The 10,000-nt window shown below is 39.4% G+C and overlaps 1 long non-coding RNA gene across 1 annotated transcript in view; it reads right to left on the bottom strand.

The window, feature by feature from the left end:
- Positions 1–7,217: 7,217 nt before the first annotated feature.
- LOC125031154 overlaps positions 7,218–10,000 on the bottom strand; it is a 9,255-nt gene continuing 6,472 nt past the window's right edge. Inside the window, exon 2 of the long non-coding RNA XR_007115456.1 lies at positions 7,218–7,327. This is a non-coding gene — a long non-coding RNA (uncharacterized LOC125031154). The remainder of the gene's footprint in view (positions 7,328–10,000) is intronic.

Raw genomic sequence — 10,000 nt, 5'->3', positions numbered from 1 at the left:
CTTCCTCTCCCTCTCCGTGCCTGTCAGTCTTCTCTCTCCCGCGCTAACGGACGTAAAGAACGCTCGCCAAGCAAAAAAACAAGAAGACCCGTGCCTTGGGCTCCAGAATGCACCATCCTGTTTTGGGGATTCCCTTTACTTTTTTATGACGTCCTACTCTGCCTGTTTGTTGGTTGGAGGTGAGGAGGGGGGAAGGAGGGGGAGTGGGGGAAGGAGAAGATGAGGGGAGAAAGGGGGGTCGCATGCGGATTAAATTTTGATATTGAGTTTAGCTGGGAGGTGAGTCATTCGGCTGTTTCTCTTTTTGGAAGTCGAAAATGGTCTCTGTCTTTTGGTTTGTCTTTATTTTTCTCGCTGGCTCTCGCTCTAGCCCCAACCCCTCTCTCCCAATCAGTTTGTTCTCTCTCTCTCCATCCCTCCCTCCCCCCTCTCTCTCTCACTCTCTCTTTCTCTCTTTCTCTCTTTCTCTCTTTCTCTCTTACTCTCTTACTCTCTTACTCTCTTACTCTCTTACTCTCTTACTCTCTTACTCTCTTACTCTCTTACTCTCTTACTCTCTTACTCTCTTACTCTCTTACTCTCTTACTCCCTTACTCCCTTACTCTCTTACTCTCTTACTCTCTTACTCTCTTTCTCTCTTTCTCTCTTTCTCTCTCTCTCTCTCTCTCTCTCTCTCTCTCTCTCTCTGTCAGAATGTGTATCTATACATCTATAAGATTTTCAGCTGTTGCTCAAGTCTTTACGTCTTTACAACATGCCCCTCAGGTGGCGGCAGCGCAGACAGGTCCGGTCCAGGTTTTCGTATTCCGAGGTATGCATGCCATCGCCTATGTACCCTTAGTGGTGGCCGCCTTGCCGTAGTGGGGGGGCTTGAGGTCCCAGTGATCTAGTGAACCGGACCAGAGGGCTACCCATACTGGAGGGGTCACTAGTGAGGGATGATAAAAAATGGCTCCAAGGTGCATCAAGGCCTATGAGAAGGGATGATGCACCCACCCCTGTTCATTCCATTTTTGGACCAGGGAGAACTCTCCCACATGTGTTTGCCGTATCGTTGGGGACAGGAGTCCTGAAGGTTGAGCAATGTTGCACGCTGCGCCTACATCTAACAACACACATCTTTAATCCTCTATTCTGGTTAGACGGGTGGCTTGTTCAAGGCCCGGTCAAGTTAATTGGTTGGTTAAATATGGCCAGGGTCCCAGTCGGCATCGCATAGGTACCTCGGCTGCCATCAACACTAGGCGGAGACTGCGTATGATTCCACACTTCTTCCCTATGGCTGTTCCCTAACCTATAGCTTCTCATTGTTGGACTCTATGGTGGGTGGGGGTGAGCAAATTAAGAATTCTAATTTGTATGCTTTAAAAAATACGGCTCGCTCCCTGACGACAATGCAATCCCCTGAACAATCCCTTTCGGACATTACCCATTGTCACTCTATAACCTTTCCACATTCCAAAGGGCAAGAATGGGAACTGGAATGCTTCCCAGACGATCAAGATAACTGAGTTTGAGAATGCCTGAATGCATCTACATCAGACTTTCGTTCAAGCCAGGTCTCACAAGCATACATCAGTACTAGTCTCACAGAGGTGAGGTATACCTTTAATTTGGTCGATAATGTTACACCAGGTATTTTCCACAGACAGTCTTGGAGTGACTTAAAGGTAGCCTGTGCCTTTCATATGGGTATGTTCACTTCCTCCTCAGGGATGCCATTGATAGGCATTTTGCTGCCAAGGTAGGTGAAAGAGTCCACAATTTCCTCAAAGAAATCTTATATGGTAAATAGGAAAGTGTCTTATCATAAATACTGTATGGTGAAGACCATTGATTTTTGAAGTGCATTGCAAGATAGTTGAGGTGTGTCAACGTGATCCTCGGATCACCTCATAGCAAAATGACATTTTGCCTGATAGTTTCAAGTCTTATATTGTCCTCACAAAACCTTCAATCAGTAGAAGGGAAATGTCTTTTCCCGGTATTATGAGGGGAATCTCTTAGAGGAACTAAAGAATTTTAAGGAAGTGGCAGTAAAGCATCTAAGAAGAAAGTTGGTGTGGAACAATTGACACCAGCTCTTCTAACATTTGAATCGTTATTCCTTCTGGAATTAGTTAAGTTGGCATAGTACCACCTCAAGGCAAAGCCATATGCACCAATCCCTAAGCAGTGTGTTCACTGCCCGGGCATGGACATGGAGCCAACTCTAGCTGTCTTAAGGAAAATGGACTACCAAGAATGTGTGTAAAGTGTGGTACAACAGGTCATCAAGGAGATGACACTGTACAGGTCCACGAAGAAGCCCATGAAGCTTCATCAAATAAAGTATTATAATTAGGAACAAGGAGAAAGTTAGTTTTCCAGAGCTTCAAATTCAGAAACTTCACCAAAAGCAGAGTAGTAGTGAAGGGTCTATTGGGGAGACTCTTCCCAAAGTAAGGTTTTTGGATCCATTAGGAAAGACCTCAGAGGCCTCAACGGTGACAGCTCCAGCTGCCACCACATCCACAGGAGCCTCCACTGTTTGAAAAAATCGCCCTGAACCAAAGACTCAGGTGTGCCCTTTGCCCAGGCAAAGGAATCCTGAGCCTGTCACAAGGACTTCTCTTCCTAAAATAATGTCTTTAGAGCCATCAGACAAGGCTCCTGAGGCCTCAACGGTGGGACCCCTTAGCATGGGTATAGGACAAGGTGCAAAAGATCGTTGGAAAGAGCACATCTGTGTCAACACCTGTATACTGAGAGTGGAAAACCATACATGTGGAAGATCACAATTTGAATCTCTCCAAGGTTCTAGCTGTTTGAACTGCCCAGTTCCCCCTGAGACCTAGTCAAACTAGATTTGGCCGGAATAGGGAAGGAGAAGAGATCCGAAGCAGAAATCAGGCAGAAATTTCTTCAACACAAACTGAAAATGGTGTCGGCTTAGCAGCAATGACCAGGAGCAAGATAACAGTACTTCACTGCAGAGTTACATGCCATCTTTGTAGCAGTCAAAATTACTAGAGACCTTAGGAACCATTCTGTTGTAATCTATTGGGACTCTTGTAATGCTTTGCAAGCGATCAAAAAGTTAAACTCATCACATCCAGTGTTAAGGGAGGTTCAAGATTAACTTGCACTGCTGTCAGCTCGATAGAAGATTTTGGTATCCGTAGGAATGAGCAAGCTGATCGGAGGGCCAAGGCAGCTCAGCCCTGTGATGCTCGTTTTCTCTCCTAGATATGTATATATGTGTGTGTGTGTGTGTGTGTGTGTGTGTGTGTGTGTGTGTGTGTGTGTGTGTGTGTGTGTGTGTGTGTGTGTGTGTGTGTGTGCATGCATGTATGTATATATATGCGTATATATATATATATATATATATATATACATTTACATATATATACATATGTATATATGTATATATGAATACATATATGTATATATATAAATATATATATACATATGTACATATATACATAACTATATATATACACTAACGAACACACACACACACACACACACACACACACACACACACACACACATATATATATATATATATATATATATATATATATATATATATATATATATATATGTATATATATATATGCACATATGTGTGTGTGTGTGTGTGTGTGTGTGTGTGTGTGTGTGTGTGTGTTCTATATATATATATATATATATATATATATATATATATATATATTTATACATGTATATACATGTATATACATATACATATATGTATTTATATACTTATATATATATATATATATATATATATATATGTATTTATGTAAATGTATATATATATAATATATGATATATAATATATATATATATATATATGTGTGTGTGTGTGTGTGTGTGTGTATATATATGTATCATATATATGCATATGTATATATACATATATATATAAATGTATATATATATATATATATATATATATATATATATATATATATATAAGCACCCTTTGCGTAGGCAAAGGAATCCTGAGCCTCTCCAAAGAAAACACGTGGAAAACAATTCCACAGGTAAACAACATCCATCCAAAAAGCACTCCCAAGACGCTGGTAAGGGAGAGCCGAAAGGTTTGGGGCAGGCCTTAACCACAGGTGCTACCAAACACCTTATGAAAAAGTAGTCTATCAACCTGAAGTACTGGATACTCTGATTCAATGGAATTGTCAGGATATTCATGCAAAATGGGAGGAGCTTCATGTAACCCAGTTTGTGTATGCCTACAAGAGGTTATGACCAGGGAAAAGCATCCTAGTTTCTTGAAAGGATTCCAAGTTCAAGCCCATTATGGGACCTTTGATAATGGATCTCATCAAGGTGAAGGCTGAAAGGATAGGCTTGACACGACCTTAAACTGTTGCATCCGTCTACCTTCCTCTACATAATCTCAACATAGACAATTTGAAAGATCTACTTGGGCAGTTGCCTCATCCATTTCTACCCCTGGGGAGACACTTTGTGCAGATAAAGAGGGACGCACCCACATGCTTCCAAATTCAAACTGTGACATTCTCCAATACTGACCTGTCAGTCCACCTGGTGCACAGTTGGATTTCACTAGGCAGGTCATGGAAGCGACCACTTTCCGATACTTTTAAAGATGGCGACTTGAACATGCAGACTGGAATCCTTTTAGATCAGCTACAGTAATGTATGGATCTATGAATTATATCTAGTCTGTTCAAGATGCTTCTGATCACTTCACATCATGAATTCATCTTGCAGCAGAAGCATTCATTCCCAAAAAGTAGCAGGCAGTACCATCGACCTCCGATACCGGAGGTCTGATGAATGCCAACAGGCTGTCAGAGCAAGAAAAGCTGCATTAAGACAGCTGAAACAAAGCAATGTGTCCTTGATCCATCACAAAAGGATCTGAGCCAAGGCCAGGCGAGTGCTAAAGGAAGCTCCTTGATTAGGTCCAGGACCCCCTTAGCATGGGTATGGGACAAATGCGCAAGATCGTTGGACAGAGTACATCTGTGTCAACACCTGCTCTGACCTGTGGAGTCCCTGTATGCTGAGAGTGGAAAACCACCTCTTTCATTTCAGCGGGACTACATGAACACGAGAATACAAAGGATTCCGGGAACTAATACATCATACATGTGGAGGATCTCAATTTGAATCTCTCCAAGGTTCTAGCTGTTTGAACTGCCCAGTTCCCCATTTAGACCTAGTCGAACTAGATTTGGCCGGAATAGGGAAGAGGGAGAGGTCCTTCAACACACTTCTAAGTATCAAGGATAGAATGCAATATATACTATACAGATAGTTCGAAATCTGAAAATGGTGTTGGCTTTGGAAGATTGCAGTTCTTCACTGCAGAGTTACATGCCATCCTTGCAGCAGTCAAAATGACAAGAGATCTTAGGAACCATTCTGTTGTAATATATTGGAACTCTCGTAGTGCTTTGCAAGCATTCAAAAAGTTAAACTCATCACATCCGATGTTAAGGGAGGTTCAAGACTGAGCATCACAGCTCAGCCCCGTGATGCTCGTTTTCCTCTCCCACACACCGACCTGAAACCCTGCATCAAATTTCCTTTGCTTTAGGGATGGCGGGACACGGAATTTTGTATTCGTTTTATCTGTGAATTGGTTGAAAATTTAACTATTTTTCATGTGCTCTCTTTGCTTGATAAGTTTGGTTAGATTTTGTTTTAAAATTTGCATTCTCAGAATTCATAAATACAGACAGTCAGTCGTCATCGTTATCAATATCATCACCGCCATTATTTCGGTTCTAACTATTGATTATCTGTGCTTTTTATTTTGCACGCCATATATATTTGTGTTTGATAATTCTATTCAAGAGTTTACACATCTCATATATATATATATATATATATATATATATATATATATATATATATATATATATATATATATACATATATATACATATATATGTATATGTATATATATATATATATACACATATGTATGTATGTATATATATATATATATATATATATATATATATATATATATATATTTATTACGTATTGCTGTCAGTCCATCCTGCCCCTCTCTCTCCATCTCTCTCTCTCTCTCTCTCTCTCTCTCTCTCTCTCTCTCTCTCTCTCTCTCTCTCTCTCTCTCTCTCTCTCTCGCTCTCTCTCTCTCTCTCTCTCTCTCTCTCTCTCTCGCTCTCTTTCTCGCTCTCTCTCTCGCTCTCTCGCTCGCTCTCTCGCTCGCTCGCTCTCTCTCTCTCTCTCTCGCTCGCTCGCTCGCTCGCTCTCTCTCTCTCTCTCTCTCTCTCTCTCTCTCTCTCTCTCTCTCTCTCTCTCTCTTTCTTTCTCCCTCCCCCCCCCCCCCTCTCTCTCTCTCTCTCTCTCTCTCTCTCTCTCTCTCTCTCTCTCTCTCTCTCTCTCTCTCTCTCTCTTTCTCTCTTTCTCTCTTTCTCCCCCCCCCCCCCTCTATCTCTCTCTCTCTCTCTCTCTCTCTCTCTCTCTCTCTCTCTCTCTCTCTCTCTCTCTCTCTCTCTCTCTCTGTGTCTCTCTCTCTCTCTCTATCTCTCTCTCTTTCTCTCTTTCTCTCTTTATCCCCCTCCCCCCCCCCCCCCCTCTCTCTCTCTCTCTCTCTCTCTCTCTCTCTCTCTCTCTCTCTCTCTCTCTCTCTCTCTCTCTCTCTCTCTCTCTCTCTCTCTTATAGTATTTTTTTTATCTACAGGGAACGGGTGACAGAAGGAAAGCAGGGGCAAAATGTATAGGAGTTGACCGATAATCAGGATAATGAAAAAGTAAGGAAAAATACAGTTATAAATAAAACTATAACGAAAAATGATTTAAAAAAAAAAAAAAACTTAAGAAACAAATACCTAAAAAAATAAACTACTCACGGATGAGATGTGGAGATCGAGTCGTTGTCCAGCCTCCTGAAGGAATTTCGTCCGAGATGTCTTCCTTGAACCCCGTACTTCGCCGCCACGTCCCCCTCCTTGGTCCTCCTCGAAGACCCTCTGGCATCTTGAGCGTCGACGCACCAAGAGCCAAGTGCCACACACGAGAAAATGAGCAGTCGGATTATTCCCGTGTTTATTAGCATTTTTCGTTTCTCGTTTTCTAATCAATCTATCTATGTTTCTTTTTTTATTTTTTTATTTTTTCTTTCTCTTTTTTTTTCTTTATTTTCTTTTTCTTTTTCTTTTCTTGGTTCGCGTCTTTCTACACTTTGTCTTTTTCTTCTTTCTTTCTTTTCTCGTTTTGTAATTCTGGTTTATGTTCATATGGATACAGTTGGCCTTTTATCACTTTATTGTCCGTTTTCTTTTCTCTTTTTCTGTCATTCTTATATTAGATTTCGCTGAAAGGAAATATAGCAGAGAGGTTAGAAGGAAACCACAGATTTAATAATACAAGAATAAAAGAAAGAAAGAGAATGACAGAGAGATAGACAGGTTAATAACGCCCATAAAAGAATAATTGTGACACGTATTATTCGTATTTTCGTATTACAGTGTTGGTCTGCTATTTTATAATTCACTTTTGAACAATGATACTAACATTAAGTAATGATGATAATATATAAAAAACAGTGACATTCTCATGGCCATTGATTCTAAGTAAACTGTACAGTAAGTTCAAGTACATATTATGCACCACAATTTCAGCCAGTATTTCATCTGCCTTTCTCTCTGTATGTTTATCTGCCTTTCGTTTTATCTATCTGTCTATCATACAAATAATCTATTTGTCGATTTGCCAATTTATAATTTCCTCTATATATTTATGTGTGTGCATGTATATGTGTATGTGTTGTGTTGGGCGTGTTTTGTGTTATGCTCTATTGTATTTTATTGTGTTATGCTGTGTTATGTTGTGGTGTCTGCGTGTTCCTCTGCTGAGTGCATGTGTGTGATTTGTGTCGTGTTTTGCTGTGTGTATGTTTTGTGTTCGTAATCGTGTTCGTGTTCGTGTTGTGTTTTGTTTTGGTGTGTTTGTGCTTTGTTTCGTCTTTTGTTTTATTGTATTGTGTTATGTTGTGTTTCTTGTTTTATCTTGTTACTGCGCTCTGTTGATTTAAACTGTGTTGCGTGTTATGGGTGTGCGTGTGTACATTCTTACTTTGGATCGGTATCCAAATCCTCTGCTCTGTACTTACAACAACATGCAATTACTAAGAGAAAAAACATGGATAGGATAAATATGATAATACAGTAACAAAAGGAAAGACTCCTGTCATTGTAAAGGTTAAGACGTTTGTTAAATAACACGCTTTGGGTATGCATGCAACGAACCGACATTTGTTTACACGACAGCTTCAGGTGATGCTGTCAGATTGAGCAAACTCAGTTGCTACCTTGTTGATGGCATTGTTTAATTCATATTCATGCATATTCATATTATGAGGAAGAATACGATTATATTTTATACATTATCATTCAAGGGATTTATTAATAAAATGGTTTGTACAGCACATTGGTGTATGGTTGCGTAACATGTTCATTTTTATTTTCGTGTATGTATAATAGTTTTTGCTGCATATATTTAATTTTGTTTATTTGTTATATCATTGGTTAGGCGTTGCGCTCGTGTGTTTGTTTGTGTGTGTGTGTGTGTGTGTGTGTCTGTGTGTGTGTGTGTGTGTGTGTGTGTGTGTGTGTGTGTGTGTGTGTGTGTGTGTGTGTGTGTGTGTGTATGTGTGTGTATTCTAACACTGCAGCCCTCCACACTCATCTCCTACACATAACACTGCACTCCCCCAGAGACATTCAGAGAGTAATATCATGCACGCAGTGAAATTACAGGATAGGAGATTACATAACTGCCGCGTATCAGCTGACGAGACTGAATCAAAATATTCAAATCATTTTTTTTACGTTTCTATTTCCTCCCACCTCCATTATCATTTATTTTTATGCTATTATTATGATTATCATATCAATAGTTTTGTTATTTCTAGTACTGCATCATTTTCGTCATTTCTGTTTTCTCATCTTTATCCTTATTTACCATTGTATTATTTATATCATTATTCTTATCATTATATTCACGATTGCATTTTTAATTTCATGTTAACTAGCTTTTTCTTATATCACTTATTCTTTTGGCGATTATTATTATGCTTGTTTTAGCGTCTTTTTTGTTATGAATATATCATGAGAACTGTTATACTTATAAATTCATTAAGCCCATTTTTATCATTGTCATTTTATTTCATTCAAACTATACCAACATCAAGATTTTCTTTTATCGTGAAGTTCTCTTGCTTCTGAGAGGATTAATTAGTTTGTCTGCAGGAAAATAGATCCTGATTAAATATGAAGAGAATTTGTGGGTGGACTTAGCATGGCCCAGAGATCACCTGATTGGAATTTAGCTGTGAATTTCATTACCAGAGCGATACATTATAGGATATTGGTTTGCTAGGATATCCATTTACATTTCAAATATTGTGGAATCTCAATGTCTTTTTTCTAATATGTCAAAGTTAGTTTTTTAGAGGTTTTCAGTTTAGTCATAAAAGCATTTTATTTAGATTTTTTAAAAACAATTTCTAGCGTCTAATAATTTATAATTTTGGGGGATCATTAGCAGAAATATAAATGAGTTTTATCATGATTGCCATCACTACCTTCAAGATTATTTTGTTTAAAGCCGATGTTTTTTTTTTTTTTTTTTTTACGATTTCTCTTTTCTTCCTAAATTTGACTGTAAAATCATCCTCTTCTCAGAATTAATATCATCGTCACTGGTGTTCGGTTCTCTCTGACTTGCTGTATTCCACACACACACACGTTCACCATCACTGTTACCGATTGAGTCACTGATTGTCGTCAAATCATCTATGGGAACAAACAGCGAGGAAGGCACATTGCCACATCCACCCTTCACTTCTAGTCCCAAGATATCCCGTTATGTAGGGACCTGGCACGTCTCAACTTCCTTGCAACACGTTTGATCAATCTAGCAAAATAACAGCTTTCGAGGCCATCCCACAGGCCTTCTTCACCTAAGAGTATCTCGGGAATAGAAT

The sequence above is a fragment of the Penaeus chinensis genome, chromosome 12 (assembly GCF_019202785.1).
Source record: "Penaeus chinensis breed Huanghai No. 1 chromosome 12, ASM1920278v2, whole genome shotgun sequence".
Lineage (NCBI taxonomy): Eukaryota > Metazoa > Arthropoda > Malacostraca > Decapoda > Penaeidae > Penaeus > Penaeus chinensis.
Note: the sequence above shows the minus strand (reverse complement) of the source record. Positions and strands in the feature narration are given on the sequence as shown.